Here is an 18,561-nt window from a genome sequence, read left to right as displayed (position 1 = left end):
TCCCATCTGGTCCCATTCTATTTATTTTGGCTTCGTCGGTCCAAAGTAGGTTTTTCTAAAACTGAACAGATTGGCCTTTGTGGGCTTTTGCAAAGGCAAGTCGGTGTTTGATATGTCTTTTTGAGAGAAGTGGTTCCTTTTCTGCTTATGCGGCCAAACAGCTGGGCTGCGTTAAGTCGCCTTCCTAAAAGCTTTCTGCGCACCTGTAGACCAGATTATTGGTTTATTTCAAACATTATTTGCTGTGCCGACTTAAAGGGACTGCTTTGCTCTTACGTATTATAGCTCTATCCACATTAACATCGGTTTTTCGCGGCCTGGGTTTTCTTTCCGATGGCACATCATCATTTCAGCTATTTCTGCATGCCTTTTTCCGTTTTGACTCATACGATATATTATATAAGAATTCTTTTCTCCGGCGTGCAATGTTTTCCACGCCCCATTTTTACTTATTACTTAAAAATTTTATTCAAGAAACAAAAAATTCGACTAAAAATCGTTGAAACAATATTAAAGTTTTACTCTCCGCTGCACAAGTTAAAATGTGCTATTTTTCTGTCCACTTCAAAACAACAAGAAGCATAAATAAAATAGAACGCAAAAAATTCCATCGAAAAAAACGGTAAATTCCTCGCATAAATGTAAGCTTAATAAAGGTAATAAATGTAAACAATCAAATTTATTTGATCAAAGCAGAGTTCGTACTAAAAACTTAACTTAACATATAAGGTTCACATTTGTGCTATTTATATGGCCAGGGCTGTATATGTAATTAAATACAGAATATAAATGTAATTTTAATGAATTGAGTCAATTCAAATGCACCCTAGTCCTTTCAATTGCTCTTCTATTGTACTTTTTTAACTACATAGTCACCATTTAGACTTATACATTTCGTTCAAAGCTGTCTTAGTGTGTTAAGCCCTTCCAAATAATATGATAGGATTTTTCCAAGTCTGAAAAATAGTCATTCGTTTCTGGAATCACCTACTCGTTTGAATAAAATCTTTTTCCCGCCAGCCATTTTTTTCAAATTGGGGAACAAATAGTAGTTCGAGGGATCCGAGGGAGCCAATTCTGGAAAAAAGGCGGAATGTGAAGCGAATTGGAACCCTATTTCCATTAATTTTGCGTGACCGCAACTGTTGAGGCGTGAGTTATCGTGATGGAAAAGGACTCACTCAATTCAAACGATTGCCAAATACAATAAATAGAGCGATCTGGTTGAAACTAAGTTTGTTTTCTTCCAAGAGATGCTACTAACTTAACATAACCACGATACGCACAAGTAGTACCATTTCTCTCAGTTTGCACGGATTTTTCAAACGATCCTCATATGTCAGATGAGTTACACAGATGGAAAGCAAAATTTTTGGAGTCAGACAAACGAATAGGCAATAAGAGTTACAGCTTTTAACATCAGACTGATGGACGGAAGTTTAAGCTAAGCATATAAAAATATATCGATCTCAGTAATATAATACTTATGTCAGATCTTAATGAGGTAGGAAGTAATACGTGTTCCAACTTTGTTCGATTTTTATTAAATCGGGATATGCATTCTATACAAATCGATCCGCTCTAATGCTCATAAGTGTAAGTGATTGCAATCTATCTATGCTTAATGAGTAAACATTTAGTGGAAGTAAGCTTTTTTACACATTTACCTTAACGTACGAGTGTTTCATATTCGGCGGCCCTCCATAAAATTTTCTATACTTTTTATTATTGCTCGTTTTAGACACAAGACTACTATTCGGTTGACCTGGGTGCGAAGTCCACTAAGCGCATTAAACATGAAATATAAGAAAAAATATATTCGAATATCGGTCGCTCCTCGGCAGGTCAAGAGAAAACTTTCGAGTATGTTTCTGACATGGAAAAGCTCCTAATAAACACTATTTGCCATTCGGAGCCGGCATAAAACCGTGGAGCTCATATCACAAATCAATTTCATACAAATATTATATTATATTATATTTTGAAATACCAATTGCATAGAATACTTAGTGTACTCTCTGTTAAGCGAGCACCCCTTCTTCTTCTTAATTGACACCATAACCGCCTACGCGATTTTGGCCGAGTTTAACAAAGCGAGTCAGTTGTTTCTTTCTCGTGCTAACCGGCGCCAGTTGGACACACCAAGTGAAGCCAAGTCCTTCACCACCTGATCTTTCCAACACAGAGGAGGCCTTCCACTTCCTCTGCTACCACCTGCTGGTATACTGGTATCGAATACTTTCAGAGCCGGAGCGCTTGTATCCATTCGGACGACATGACCCAGCCAACGTACCCGCTGGATCTTTATTCGCTGCGCTATGTCTATGTCGTCGTAAAGCTCATGCAGCTCATCGTTCCATCGCCTGCGATATTCGCCATTGCCAACGTGCAAAGTTACAAAACTCTTCCGCAGAATCTTTCTGTCTCCAAACATTCGAAGCAACGCTTCATCGGATGTTTTCATCGTCCACACTTCTGCGCCATACGTTAGGACGGACATGATGAGAGTCTTGTACAGTGTTAGTTTTGTTCGTCGAGAGAGGACTTTACTACTCATTTGCCTACTTAGTCCAATGTAGCACTTGTTGGCAAGAGAGATTCTCCGCAGGGTTTCAAGTCTAACTTTGTTATTGGTATTAATGCTGGTTCCTAAATAATCGAGGTCTTTTAGAACCTCGAAATCATAACTGTCAACAATGACAGGAGGGCCGATACGCGAGTGCACCGACTGTTTGTTTGATGAGGTACTTCGTTTTGTCCTCGTTCACCACCAGACCCATTCGCTTTGCCTCTTTATCCAGCACTAACAGCGCGGTTGTTAAGGCTGCTGAGTCAATATCACCTAAGGGACTGAAAAAAGGGTCCGCTTATGGGAGGTGTCCACTTAAGAGATGTGTCTGATAGGAGGGAATACTCTGTACTTATATTTGTATAATGCAAGCTGTGTAGATTGGATACTAACGATGTGGAATAGTTTGGGCAACGTGTATTAGTATTCGAGTTTAGAAAAAAAAAATTACTTCTATTTTTATTGACTCTCTGACGCAGATTCTGTTGCAGTAGAAAAACTGGTATTCTCAATACACTCGCTTTCCATTGCTCCTGGAGAGGCTCCTCGGGAAAAACTATTTACAGTCTGTCTAATGGTCTGCCAATTTTATAATATTTATATTGCGCAATAAATTCAATAAAAAGTATAGTCACCACAATTACCAATAATGGGGTTTCACATCTGAGAGCCATATTTTGTGTTAATTTCTGCACACGTTGTGGAAGTAATTGAGTTTCTGCTTAACTCTTGCTTAAACATTCATAATAGGGTTGGCATCAAGCAACTGTGAAGACCAATGAAATATTTCAATCCCATTTTTCTGTTTTCACTCTATACAGCTACGCTTTAGATACTTGGGATCGTTGTCCTCTTATAAAATCCAAGATTAGCTCGTTCTTCCAAATATCTGCGCAGCTGATGGCAATGATGTTTCTTGGAACATTTTCTTCATCAAAACTGCATTTGAGTTGGCGCTAAATACAAATAAACGGCCAAATTATTTTTCGGAGAAATATGAATCTTGAATGGATGCTTAACAGTTCGTTGAAGTTGTGGATTATCAGCAGAACAGCAGGACCGATGTATGCAAGGAATCGCTCAAAAGGAAGCTATATCCGTGAATATTACTTTTGCCAATTTCTGTTTGGAATATTCCGTTGCCCATGCCAGTCTTTTTTCAATGTGTGATAGTGAGAGCAGTGGTTTTCTCAATGCGCTCTGGCATTTCAGTTCTTTTGTACGCCTCGAATCCTCGAATCGTATCTTTGGATACAATAGCACGACTTTTCAATAAAACTGCTTTAGCTTCCTTCAACGATAAGTTCGGTTTTGTCACAAACAAATGAACAATCTTCTGATCTTGCTTTGGAAAGGTATATTTTTTGGACCTCGACTGATGAAGTCGTCAATGTTTTTAACTTGCGTACGCCGTAGTTCTCATTTGTTTATGTACGTCTTCGACTCCTTCAAATATTTAGCTGCAGATGCACGTGACATTCTTGGTCCTTTAGGGTGTGTACATGGGAACACTGCTTCAAATCGCTTTTCATGCGCGGGCCTCATTTTCTAAAAACAACGTACGCTTTCCAAATTTCTCCCAAAACTAACAATTCGCACAACGCGTATGCGAAAAGGATACACCTATTTAGCAGCATTTCAATTTTTTTATAATGGAATTCTAAACTTGAATTTTTCCGGTCACGTTTCCATTAGGTATACTGTAATTCTTCTTCCACGTTTCTAAAATTAGTTTCAAAATACCCACTATTACGCGTACACGCGCCATTAATCATTTTTATTTAAATTGTACTTTGCTACACAATTTTGCACGTTTTTTCGAGCGAAGCTATCGACGAATGTGACCTTTTTGGCAATGTTGATTAGAACGGCGATAGCGGCAGCATGGATGGCTCCAATCGATGCATGATGCTTCCCTTTCATCGCCCAGTACAGATTCGGAAATAGATAATAGACGCAGGCTGCATACGAGTTATGTTGGAAAATGAAATCACAAACTTTTTCTATATTTTCTGGAGACCTCTTTTTTCAACGTTACTAAGCGTTTATCAACTAGTTTGTAATCGGTTGGGTCACTCGAAAATTTGCGTGGGATAAACAAACATCTCCATATGATTTTTAAAGCATTTAGTATGATTTGGTAAACATTTTGCAAAGTTAATATATTTAAGTAATAATATTTAGTACAGAAAGATGTATAACTGATGTAAGGATATTTGATAATATGCTTATTTTACATAGAGATACAAAGTGTGATAAAATATTAACGCATTAATACATTTAAGATGATCACAAGGTTTAGAGTTAGTAAATGGAGCTATTCTGATGCATTGATGCGCTGGGCAGTCATCGAGCCGATGAGATACTGTGAGGTTGCAAGACGGACATGGTGGTGCAGTTTGGCTGTTCAGTAGATGTAAGTGTGTGGTAATCGTATGTCCAATTCTGAGCCTGAAAAGTTCTTAAATTTTTGATTGGCAGATTTGCAGGAAGGTTTGATCGTTAACCATCGGGGTTGCAGGTTTTATAGGAATGCCGGTATTCACTCCATTCTGTATGCCATCTTTCGTGGTGCTGTTTTTTGCAGAGTTTGCGAATATCTGTATTTGTGCGGTAATCGAATAGAAGAAGAGGCTCGGTGTCAGCTTCTTTTGCACTTTTATCCGCAATCGCATTCCCTTTAATGCCTGTATGTCAAGGTATTCACATTACTTTTATGTAAGGCGTTTTTCAATAGGTGCGCTTCAACTTTTTTCCGATAGGGAGGGCGAACGACGCAATATTTTTTATTTTTCGCTTGTCATTTGTAAACTTCATTAGTATACATTTCATCATGAAACGCTACACACTTGAGCAACGATTGCAAATCGTGCAAATTTTTTATGAAAATTTATAAATTTTCCAAAAAGTCATCTACAGTGATGAAGCTCACTTTTGGCTCAATGGCTTTGTCAACAAGCAAAATATGCATTACTGGGCAGAAAGCAATCCACACGTGATTCATGAGGCACCGTTGCATCCCGAAAAAATCACTCTTTGGTGCGGTTCACATGCCGGCGGCGTAATTGGCCCATATTTTTTCGTTGACGAGAACGATCGCCACGTTACTGTGAATGGAAATCGATACCGCGACATGATAAACGATTATTTTTGGCCGCAATTGAATGGTATGGACTTAGACGACATGTGGTTTCAACAGGACTGGTTTCAACAGGACTACAATTGATTTGTTGAAGAGTAAGTTCGATGAGCGCATTATTTCCAGAAATGGACCGGTCGAATGGCCGCCGCGCTCGTGTGATTTGACGCCTCTAGACTATTTTCTTTGGGGTTATGTGAAGTCATTGGTCTACAGTAACAAGCCGGCGACGATTTGTGAGCACAGAGCCAATATTGAACGCGAAATTGCTGGAATTTCGGCCGATTTATGCAAAAGAGTGGTCGAAAATTGGGTTCAACGATTGGACTTCGTAAAACGTGCACGTGGTGGTCATGCAAAAGAAATCGAATTTTATACTTAAATGTATATGTTCAAACTCGATAATAAAAAAAATTAGTTAAAAAAGTCAAACCGTTTGTGTTTTATTCAAAAAAAAAGTTTAAGCGCTCTTACTGAAAAACGCTTTAGCTATGGTTGGTTAGAGTGGTGATTCAGCCAGAATCCAACTAGCGCTTCCGCACCATTTTGTTGCCACATCCTCGTTACCAAATTGTTTAACAGTTATTTGCAGCAGGACTATATCCAGTCTGTGCGGTTTAGGAACCTTATTAGGTTGTTGACGTCTAAGCCAAACAGTTGCTCGAGACTCTCGAACAGCGGTTTGCCTAGGGTTAACATTCTGTCCCTCCATAGGGCAGGGCATTCACAGAGGAAATGGAATATTGTTTCTTTTTTCTCCGGTTGTTTACAACTGTGACAGTATGTGTTGTGAGCGATGCCCATTTTGGCGGCTTGTTCTCCGATAGACCAGAAGCCAGTTATGACTGCCGTAAGTCTACAGGTGTCCCGTCGTTTCATGTTTATTAATGTCGACGATTGCTTGAGGTTGTAGGTGGGCCATAACGTTCTGCTGATTGTGCATTTCGTCTGGTCTCTCCATCTACAATCTGCAATTCGAAGGTATTTTAGGGAAATTGCGTTCTTGACCGCACCTAGTGGAGTGAATACTGGTACTGCAAGAGCGCTATTCATGGCAGATCCCCCTCTTGCCAGTTCATCAGCTTTTTCGTTACCTTCTATGTTCCGGTGTCCCGGGACCCAAATTAAGGTTACTCTATGGTTTTCACTCAAGTTGGTGAGGCTATTCCTACTTTGCTCCACCACTTTAGAGGTTGTTATAGTCGCGTCCAGCGCCTGGATTGCGGCTTGGCTATCCGAAAGAACAGCGATATTGCCCTTAAAAGAGAAATCTGCGATTAGTAACCTACAAGCTTCCCCAATTGCTAGCTTAGCTATATACTGAAACAGATTTTGGCGGATTTTGTGTATGAGGTGGCATTCGTTCGATGGGTTAAGAATGGCTTCTATTGAAGACTTACTGTCTGTGCATATAATATGCTTACCACTTTTACGAGAGGAGTACAGTACCGTTTCAAGCCGAGCAGCTACTTCAGCTATAAAACCTGAGCAATATGTGGGTAGAGCACTGACGGTAATGGTGACACCATGTGCGTTTGTAACAGCAAACGTTGCCTGGTATCAGATTTCAAACCCTCGTTGTATGGCTGTAAGGTTTCCCTAAATATTTCCAAATATTCGTTAGAGCTGATTTTGCTCTTATGGTGGTTCTGCACAGCGAAAATGAATGAAGATTGAGGAATAATGAAAGTTGGATGGGACGCTGTTTTTATAAATACTGGTGTCGATATTATATCCATTTCCTGCACTACTGATATGCACCATGATAATGTGGATTTCTTCATAGTTTTGTGTGCATAGAGCAAAACGGAGTTAATTTAGGTAAATAACAGCTGATTCCGGCAATGGAGAAGTTTAGGTACTACCATCATTGTATTGTACTCAGCCTTATGCGAGATATCAGGTAGTCCGGCTTCAGTTAGAACTGCTCTGACTGGTGATGAAATGCCACATTTTCTCACAAGCAAAATTTTACTAGTATAACGAATTCAAAAATTTCAAAAAAAAAAATGACATCTTATAGAATTGACAGGCGGCGGCGTTAATCCGGATTACCGGGGAAGTTAATCTGATTAAAATTGTCTTGTGACAGACCTATTGGTGAACAGCTGATTTGTTTATTGGATAGTTTTGTTAGTAAAAGATGGACCGCAGGCAACAACTACGTCTTGTTTCCACGGCGCAATCGTAATTCCCTTGGTGGCCTCTCCTTCTCATGCTTGATTTTTGCTTTTATTATTATTTGTTGTGAATATCGGTGATGGAGAAAAAAAGTAAGTTGACTGTCTAACTCCAAGAAGGATTGAGTTTGATCCTAAAATATTTTTGATAGAAAATTTTATAAAAATTCTCACATGTTTTGTACGATTATAAACTTTCCCAAGGCGAAAGTTAGAATCCAGCTTAAACTTTCAAAGGCTGGTGATCACTTCACAGTTCTTAGAAGACACAGTTGCTCGAACTACTCATCATGGAGGCCGCCTCCACAACTCTTGAAGTGTTCAGCTACCACCTCGATATAATAATTTTATCAGAATTTTATCAATTCGCGAGATCATTAAAACTAAATTACTTACAAATGAGGTAATTCGCTCCAAAACCTTCTTGGTGAATTTTATACTCCGAAGGGTAATTGGTAAATGAATGACGAATGAAAGAGCAGATTACGTGCAATGCAAGCAAGACGAATTGAATACAGAAGGTGGTGTCTTCCGAAAACCGTTACTTTATTTTTAGCGAATTTGGCAAGTCTGACTTTAATAATACAAAATTACGGTGAATGGGAACTACTGAAAGTGAGGTGCTACGGATTAACTTGTAAAATCACGAATTATAAAAATGCATTTGGAGGAGACGACCGCCGTAGTTGAGTGGGTTGGGGCTTGATTACCATTCGGAATTCACAGAGAGAACGGTGAAACACCAAAATTAAGAAAAACATTTTTCTAAAAGCGGTCGCCCCTCGGCAGACAATGGCAAACCTCCGAGCGTATTTCTACTATGAAAAAGCTCCTCATAAAAATATCTGCCGTTCAGGGTCGGCTTGAAACTGTAGGTCCCTCCATTTTTGGAACAACATCAAGACGCACACCACAAATAGGAGGATGAGCTCGGCCAGAGCAATGGCAAACCTCCGAGCGTATTTCTGCCATGAAAAAGCTCCTCATAAAAATATCTGCCGTTCAGGGTCGGCTTGAAACTGTAGGTCCCTCCATTTGTGGAACAACATCAAGACGCACACCACAAATAGGAGGAGGAGCTCGGCCAAACACCAAAAAGGGTGTAATTATATATATTATATATATATTTGAAGGAGATTTTATTTGAATGACGCCGTGGCGAGAAGGCGTGTGTGTGTGGTTATGGTAATAGTTGTACGGGTTAGGCTAAAGCCTTTATGCACTGCGACCAGATTGATCTATTGTGGGCCCCCTATTACTTAATGATAATTAATTACTATGTCGAAGAATCGAACCAGCTCCTTAGGAGGGAGCAATTGTGGGTATTCCTCCTCTAGTAGGTACGAACTCACAGTTGATGATTAAGACTCCTGTTCATCACAGCCAAACCTGCATGATCTAGAACCTGTGCTCGATAATCCTATTGTGTTAAAGTGTTGTTAAAGTGCTCCACAGAGCAATCTGAGGCCCTTTTCATCTAGAGTTAGAGCAAATTTTGCTCTGTTGGCATTGAAGCTCAAAAACTTTTTGGAGTGATTAAGCCCGCTTCTGCTACTCCAATGTGCCCTGATTTTAGTTTGGATCCATTTTTCGGTTTCCCGTTTTATATTATTTTTGTTAAAGCCGAAAAATGGGGTTGGTCCAATAAATAGCCCTTTTGCACCTTTTTGGGCATAAAAGTCTGAATTACGTTTCCTTCGTGTCCCTCATGTCCTGGTACCGAATCAGTGAGGCCCCATTATGAGTGGCCAGTTTGTTGAGTGCATTGTTACACTCTATTAGGACTTTTGACTTGAATGTACAGCTATACAAGGCTTTAAGAACCGATTGGCTATCCGAAAGTATTTTAATTTTTACTTTCTCGAACCCTCTTTTGGATATGATTTCCACTGTTTCCATTATGGCGAAGAGCTCCGCGTGGAAAATTGAGGTATCTGTACTTTGTGCTAGGTATTTGTGTGCTCTAGGCCCCACTATTCCTGCTCCTACTCCTTGGAGCGTTTTGGAACCATCTGTGTACCATTATTGTGAGTCATCATTTATCCATGTTGGGTTAGTGTTCCTCTCTGTTCCTTGTATCTGTTCCGTGTGGTCATCCGCCTAGGTTATGCATACTGCATGTTGAACCCTGTTCAAAATACTGAGGTGTCCAGTAAGATCCCTGATTTAAGTATTTCTTTCATATGAAAAGAGAGTGATTGCATACTATATTAGCTTCCTCTTGTATTGCTAAATGTGGCGGTGGTAAATTTAAAAGCGCTTTCATGCCAGCAGTTGGGGTAGTTCTCATGGTCCCTGTTATGCTTAGGCACTCCAGCCTTTGTAGTTTACACAGTTCTGATATACCAGTAGTTTGATTTGCTGTGTATAATTTCTTGTGTTTGGCAGTTTTTGTCTCCTTTTGCTTGTATATCTCGGAGCTTGACGACGCGGAAGGCGCAACCTTGTGTTCTATCATTCTTGCCATGGGAGCATAGCATTACTTGTTCACCACAAAATGATCCAGTTCTGTTCGTGCATTGAGAAAGTTCAATTTACTGATGGGTATTTTGTCAAAATTAAAATTGTGAACGACAAAATCCCTATACAATTTTAGAGTACTAACAAACCCGTTATTGCACTATATGTACATATATAAGTATGTATGTATGTATGTATGTACACGTATGCTTTTCCCGAATATGTCCAACCCTGACGTCAATTTATGATATACTTTGTTGTGTGCGTTGTATTCGGTCGTTAAAAAGTCATTTCGAAATGAAAATATTGTCGAGCTTCCGCTCATTTAGCGATGCCCAGACACTACCGTGACACTACAACTACATATAAACTTTGCTCGCATTTTCTTCCCAAAATCAGGCGTTTACTCGTTCCATTCACACCACTTCAAGTTATGTTATTTAACAAGACATCACATAACTCACCTACCTACAGCGGCAGATACAAGTACTTCCTGTCGCTAAGCGTCGCTATGCTGCCTGCCTTATGTGTGTGTATGTATGTGCGTGCATATGTGGCATCGTAAAACTTTTGTATTTTGCCATTTTTAGTGGACACGCATTATTAAAATACGCAATTCCTCATCTATGAACTTAACCAACGCTGAGTTCCGACTCCGTCGCATTTTAAATATAAAGATATTATTTTTTCCTAGTCTGGTTCTATTGTAGTCTGATTTCAGTGTAAACAATTTGGATATGGTTTTCTCGAAGATTTATGACCACTTACTACTTTATTGCCAAACATACAATGAATTATGTTGAGAAATCACAAATAAAAAATAAAACGAGATTTAAAAATCATCCTCCTAAGACTTGCTTGAAGTGTTCATTTAAGCTACGATTTTTTAAATCCCCCAAATGAGACTGCATACATATCCCAATTATATAATATTAGCAATAGAAAAAATAAATAAAGTAGTCCTAAACTCCTTCCAAACCGAACTATTAATTTTTGGATTCAAACAAACTCATAGTTAAGTTGGAAGTTACAGCAGACGGATGGGCGGATTTTCAGTCTTAAAAAAAATAATTGGTGCGTACATTTCTGTTAGGTATTTGGCCGAGCTCCTCCTCCTATTTGTGGCGCGCGTCTTGATGTTGTTCCACAAATGGAGCGACCAACAGTTTTAAGCCGACTCCAAACGGCAAATTGTGTTTTTAAGAGGGGCTTTTTCATAGCAGAAATACACTCGAAGGCTTGCCATTACCTGCCGGGAGGCTTCCGCTAGTAGAAAAAATAAGTTGTCTGTAAAGTCGGTTTACTGACGATAGTTTAACGTGACAACGTTATAAGAAAATATTGATGTAACGGTTGCAATTTTCAAAACAAAATTTTAACTTTATTTGTTTGATAGATATTTTGTATGGATATAGAGAAGGAGGTAAATGGAATCGCAATGGAATAGGTGAAGTTACATTTACACAAACGTGAAAAATGACGAAACATTTATCAAATTCATGAAAGATATGTGCACCAGACGTTAATAAGTCAACAACACTAAGAGGCACCATCTTCGATTTGCCTTTTTCAAGACACTTTACACTCGAAACACCCTCTTTCATCGTCCTATTCTCAACAGAGAAATGGTTCATTACCATGCACACAGGAAGAAGGCATATGCAAATACAAGTATGTGAATTTATATACAAATGCGCATATACATACATACATATATATGCTCACTCAAGTAGGAGAGAGCCAGATGTCGAACGTTGCCGAATGCGGGGGCCGATTGTGCTCTTTGTCGTTCGTTCCGCGCTCTCGCTTGCAGTTCAAGGAAGATAACGATGCATTAGCAAGATAACGACGCATTTTTTGGTGCGTGCAGCCGGCTAAATTGAATTATAAGACGTTATCACGTCTTTAAAACTTTTCTATTTGATATCCACGAACGGAGAATCGAGCCTACGCACTTCCGAATGGTAGTTATGCACCAACCTATTCGGCTACGGCAGCCGTCATAATTTCAGTAGGCATCTCAGTCTTAGCGCACAAAAATTCGGCGTGGTTTTCACAAATCTCAATGAAGGATGGTAGATTTACCAGATTTGCTCTATGGTGAAAATTGTGAGGGGAACTTTCGTTGCCACGTCACTTGGGGATTCGGCAGTCGAATTTTGCACAATCATTTCACATTTATTCACACAGTTGCCCAATCACTCGTTGTTCAGATAGCAACGAAGCAACATGAATGAGGACTGCGAAGCTTTTTTTCGTATATCACTATCACAATAGTCCGGGAGCCAGGGGTCGACATTGGTCAGCGTTTTTATACCGTTAAATTATTGACTATACTTGTGACTTAGCTTTCATGAATAACGGAAGTCAGCTGGCGCACCCGCGGTGGGCGTGATTGTGGGAGGTTACGAAACGAGTCGAGAAAAAATTTCTACCGCTACCTTGATCAGCGGGTGATTCTTTGAAGTCCGCTGAGAGCCGAATAACGGTCTGTTAAAATAGCTCACCACTAAAAATCTTTTTACCATTGATCTCAATTATATTTATTTATTTGCGATCGAAGTGAGATAGGAAGCAAATGGTGTAACAAGTATGGGTGAGTTTTATTATGTCTTTAAAGAGATGCACACACTTGCCGAAAAATGCATGTTGTACTGCTCTTTTTTTAAAACTTTACTTGCGGCCGCTGCAGCCGAATAATTGCACGCGACTATTATTCGGTAAGGTCCGGATTCAATGCCCACTGTGGGTATGAAACACCAAGTGAAACAAAAACTTTTTCTAATAGTGGTTGTCCCCTCAGCATTCTATGACAAACGTCCGAGTGCATTTATGCTATAATAAAGCTTTTTATAAAAAGTCATCTGTTCTACGAAGTCGTCATAAAACTGCAGGGAACTCAATTTGCATAGCAACACCAAGACTCACACAAAAAGTGGCAAGAGAAACTCGGCCAAACATCTGAAAGGGTTGTGCAGGAGCTTCTTCTTCTTCTTAATTGGCACGATAACCGCTTTCGCGATTTTGGCCGAGTTTAACAAAGCGCGCCAGTCGTTTCTTTCTCGTGCTAACCGGCGCCAATTGGGCACACCAAGTGAAGCCAAGACCTTCTTCACCTGATCTATCCAACGCAGAGGAGGCCTTCCTCCTCCTCTGGTACCACCAGATGGTACCGCATCGAATACTTTCAAAGACGGAGCGTTTTTATCTATTCGGACGGCATGACCCATCCAAAGTAGCCGCTGAATCTTTATTCGCTGCGCTATGTCTATGTCGTCGTTAAGCTCATACAGCTCATCGTTCCATCGCCTGCGATATTCGTCGTTGCCAAGGTGCAAAGGTCCAAAAATCTTGCGCAGAATCTTTCCCTCAAACACTCCAGGCGTCGCTTCATCGGATGTTGTCATCGTCCAAGCTTCTGCGCCATACGTTAGGACGAACATGGTGAGAGTCTTGTAAAGTGTTAGTTTTGTTCGTCCTCTCTCGACGTGCAGGAGCTACTAAAGCTTAATATTAGTTCGATCATTGACCCTAAACGATTATCGGGAAAAGGCTTACGAAGTTTCAGGCCAGCTAAGAAATCTATTTGCATAAAAATTATAATTGAAAAAAGATTTGGCGCTAAAAATGAAGGGTTTAAGCTATTTTTAAAGGGATTTTTATGAAATTTGAGTTGGATTTAGTAAAGCTCATTTGAGTTAGACTCCAAAGAAAGTGAGCGGTTTTATTCAGCGACAAAATTAAGTTCAATCAATCGACTCACTGGAAGCAGTTAAAATAAGGTCAAATGTTGCTCAAGAATGCCTGGCAGCTTTAAATGATATTAGCACCGTCTTCAAAAACAGTCTTATATGAGTTCTGGAACAGAGAGATATTGAAGGAAGTTGCGAAACCGATAAGCTAGCCAGAAATTGTACTAATTTCCATTTCTTGAAAACAGAGGCAATATTGGAATTCCTAAGGCAACTTGAAAATTAACGATACCGAATAATATTATCCAATAAATATAAATAGACCAATTGTGTTACAACCAGGCTTATTTGACCGTAAATAGATAAGAAAAGGTGGCGAATTGCCCAACCACTCAAGAGAGAACATCTCAAAGGGCGTGGCTTGCATTACCGGTCATTAGCTGTTAGATAGGGACTCTCCTAGGCTAGCAGTGTTTTCTCATGAATACTGCTGACGTTGTAGAGATGAGGAAGAGGAAAAGGTAGTAGAACTCTTCCTCTGCAATATCCCAGCCTTAGCTAGAAGTAAAGCAAGGTCGTTCGGAAAATACTCTTTTGACTGTCTTACGGAACTATTCGGTGTTGGGATAAAACCTATCCTACGCTTCATAAGAGCGTATAAATGATTCCAATGATGAATAAACAGTAGTTTCCCGTGATGCACAGTGGTACCACAACGGATCTAGTACATGGTCTTAGTGAGTCGGCTATTTTTTAAACCGACTAGCACAAAAGCCTACCTAAGCTACGTTCCACGATTCAAAAAATAAATGCCATGAAATATTCTAACGGATTATAATAATACACAAAATTCATGCCAATAATATTTCTGTTTTGCATTATCATTTTAAGTTCGCAAGCTCTCAAAAACACCTGATACAAGATGGCGCAAAATTAATAAAAAACATATTTCTATTCTGCTCAAGCTTTTAAAAAATCACTCGTTGCAAAGTGATGCAATATTAAAAAAAGTATTTCTGTTCTGTATTATCGTTTTAAGTCCTCAAGCTTTTTAATATTTGTCAATGGTGTCATACGTCATATTTGACACTGGTGAGCAAGCAGTGAAGCGCATAAAGGTTAAAATTAAGATTGCCATCACTCAAAATTATTTTGTTTTTTATTTTGTAAAAAAGTTATTGAAAAGTAAAATAGGTTGATTAATTTTGCGCCACCCTGGCAGACGCTTAAGCTGTGAAACCGGTTTAGGAGGCCAATATGTTGGTGATTTTCCAGTATTTTTTGAACAAAGAAGGAATAATTGTTTAAGTTTAGAGGATATTTTATTTATATTTTTAGGTACACTTTTAAATTTTTTTTTAACTATTTCCGCGTTAGATAGTGGCGTTACAGCGTGCTCTCCATGGACGATCGCCATCCGAGTGTTGCTGGTTGCTGAAGTTGCAATTTTTCTCTGAAAACAACAGTAATTTTTTTTATTAACAACATATTTCCTAAGAATATGAGCCTAATTGTGGTAAAAAAATATTGAAAATTGCATGCTTTTGAGGCGCTTGAACACAAAGTGGTTTTTTTATACCATATTTTTTCATCTATTTTGCTTAAAACAAATATTTTTAATGATAATATAAACCCAAAATTAGGTTCCTATAGATTGGGATTGAATAAAGAATACTCCAAAAAAAATGTATAACGGTTGGTCGATAACTTTTTGAGCTAGAGTGCCCACCAGTTGAAAAAAGTAGTTTCGAGAAAAATCTCGTTCTAACTAGCGCGCGCTAAGGTGCGGAACCGACGGGCAGTCACTTAAGTGCTCATAGAATCGGGAATAATGCGAATTTCGCATTACAATTTTTACCACATATTCTTGAGTAGTTATACTAACGATTTATGCAATAAAAAAAATCGATTTTTGATCGATCTACACCGGTTTCCCCCCTTAAAGTTAAAAAAAAAAAAAGATTTCCATCACTCAAAATCATTTTTGTTTGTTTGGTTTTTTATTTAGTAAAAAAGTTATTCAATAACAAAATTATTTGATTAATTTTGCGCCACCCTGTACAAAATAAACAACGAAAATATATGTATATGTTTTTACAAAATGCAATAATATATGTCTCTTGTTCTTTATCTTCTTTCAGTGATGACTAAACCATTGATACCGAAGCTAATCCATCTAATTGTTAAATACCTAAATATGAAAAGGAATAGCTGCTGGAAATTACTACAATTAACTGGAAATTCAACACAAATTCGGGACATAAAAAATTAGTAAAAGGGTTAAGCACAATTTTGATTTGTAGATGTCGTTAATTCATTAGGAAATTAGATAAGCCTTTGGACTTATAAATATTGGTAATAATTAACTCTTTATGAGACCAACCGGAATGTGCTAAAGCTCCGCGAAATGGAAAATTATGTAATAAACAAAGATCTCAATACATCAAGCAAATTACATGTATACATACATATATTAAATACGAAAACAAATATAAAAAAATAATAAATAAAAATAACAGAAAATCAGTTAAATTTTTCACCAGCTGTAATATTTTATACATACCTACATATGTGCATACATACAATTTCCTAGTAAAATATTATTTTGTACATTCTCAAAGTGTAAGAAAGTTGTATTAGATGAATAAATAAACTAATGAATCAGCAAATAATTAAATTCCCTAAAATAATTATAATCGAATACACAAACTTTACTGGCAAACAACTAAACTAAAAAGCAAAGGAAGGGCAAATATCTTGAAGGAATCTTTACAAATATATTTCGATTTTAGTTTCAGCACAAAGTTATTCATTCCATTTGAATTGCATAGCAATAAAATATATGACGACTTATTTTAGTAAAAGGTTTTAGTTTAGAGTGATTTTCTATAGCAAACTGCGCAGCAATCAGAGTTAATGAAATTTAGCCCTGGAGAAAGCGCAGAATTGGCCACCACCATTGAATACCATTTCTGAAAACTGACCATTTTCTCCTATTTTAGCAAGCATTCGAAAGAATTCCTAAGATACAAGCGGAGATCTACTGATGGATCCAAGCAAAACTATAGTGTTAGTGGTGGAAGTAACTTAAAAGAGCCATCACAAAACCTAAGTTCCTTAGCAGCAATACAAGAAGCCAAAAATCGAATCTACGCTATGGATATTTTTGCAAGAACTGACTTAGGTAAATCAGTTTAATAAAAGGGAAATGGCAGATATGCCCCATGTATCCATGAAAAAAGTTTAATTAGTTCAATTCCGAGGTAGGCATATTAAAACTGTCTAATGGATGTACACTGAAAGACTATGGGCCTCCTATTCAACGGCTTTTGCCAAAGTTGCAGAGAAGAGGCAACGGAATAATAATAAGATACCAGCAAGGACACTGGACCTATCAGACGTATCAGATGGCAATGAAGTAGCAGGAGAGGTGTTGCCTTAATTTTTTTCGTACAACACCAACACCATCTCAGTTTTTTCGCCAAAAAACCGTTGTCATGATCCCGGTTCTTCTTCTTCTTAATTGGCGCGATAACTGCTTACGCGATTTTGGCCGAGTTTAACAAGGCGCGCCAGACGTTTCTTTCTCGTGCTAACCAGCGCCAGCCAACTGGATCTTTATTCGCTAAGAATCGATTAACGGTCTGATATTCGCCACACCACTGCGTTCTGCACATTCAAGAATGATAAATTTCAACGTTTGACCAATCAGCTATGATGAAAAACTAAATTGTGCGAGCAACTTCGGCTGGCACGTCACCGGGTACTCGGCAATGGATGCAATGAAGAGTTTTAAACATTACGATCTGGTTGAAGTGTGACACATTTACTTCAATAAAAATTTCTTTAAATATTCTGGCGAAATTAGGTGCTTCGAGTATTTAAATCTTCTCACTTGATGAAGCTTACTCAGTGCTGAACTTTAAGAGAGAATGAAAGAAAATAAGTAGCGCACATACGAATACCATATTACCAGGGTTAAGGTAGTACGAAGAGAGTATCACACAAAAGAAATGACTGTAATAGTTAAAACCATTTTCTCAACTGAGCTCATTTTATTATGCCGATAAACACAGTCTCGTTCTCTCAAACTTTGAAAAAAATTAGAACTTTTTGTGACTCCGCAAGATGGCATTTTATACTTCACAATTCGAAATTCTAGGAGCCTTGAAATATATTCTATGAGGTTAGGTTGACCTGGCTGCCTGAAAGCCATCACATAGACCTATTGGTCCTTAGCTGTACCAGATGGAGCTTGACCTTTATATTTCTTTGATTTGCCTAAGCATGGGTTCTTCGTTCGTTAATCACACAGTGCGTCGTTACTGATGGTGTTTAGCCAGAATATTCTACAGATGAATGAAAATAGAGTTCCAGAAATGTTTCGAGAGCTGAGTCAAAGGCTGGCATAAGTGTGTTGCAGTTGAAGGCGATAATATCATATTTGAGGAATAATTTGTATATTGCATTTCTTGGAACTTTTTGGTCAAAGTGGTAAATTCGAAGAGAATCAACTTTCGA

General features: G+C 38.5%; 1 protein-coding gene across 1 annotated transcript in view; it reads left to right on the top strand.

The window, feature by feature from the left end:
• The window catches only part of LOC128867347 (protein doublesex-like), a 142,594-nt gene extending 125,893 nt beyond the window's left edge, over positions 1-16,701 (top strand). Inside the window, exon 4 of the mRNA XM_054108497.1 lies at positions 16,182-16,701. The gene's annotated coding sequence lies outside the window, so the exon portion shown is untranslated. The remainder of the gene's footprint in view (positions 1-16,181) is intronic.
• Positions 16,702-18,561: the final 1,860 nt, after the last annotated feature.

The sequence above is a fragment of the Anastrepha ludens genome, chromosome 2, assembly GCF_028408465.1.
Source record: "Anastrepha ludens isolate Willacy chromosome 2, idAnaLude1.1, whole genome shotgun sequence".
Classification (NCBI taxonomy): Eukaryota; Metazoa; Arthropoda; class Insecta; order Diptera; family Tephritidae; genus Anastrepha; species Anastrepha ludens.
The sequence above is the reverse complement of the archived record's forward strand: the minus strand, read 5'-3'. Positions and strand labels throughout refer to the sequence as shown.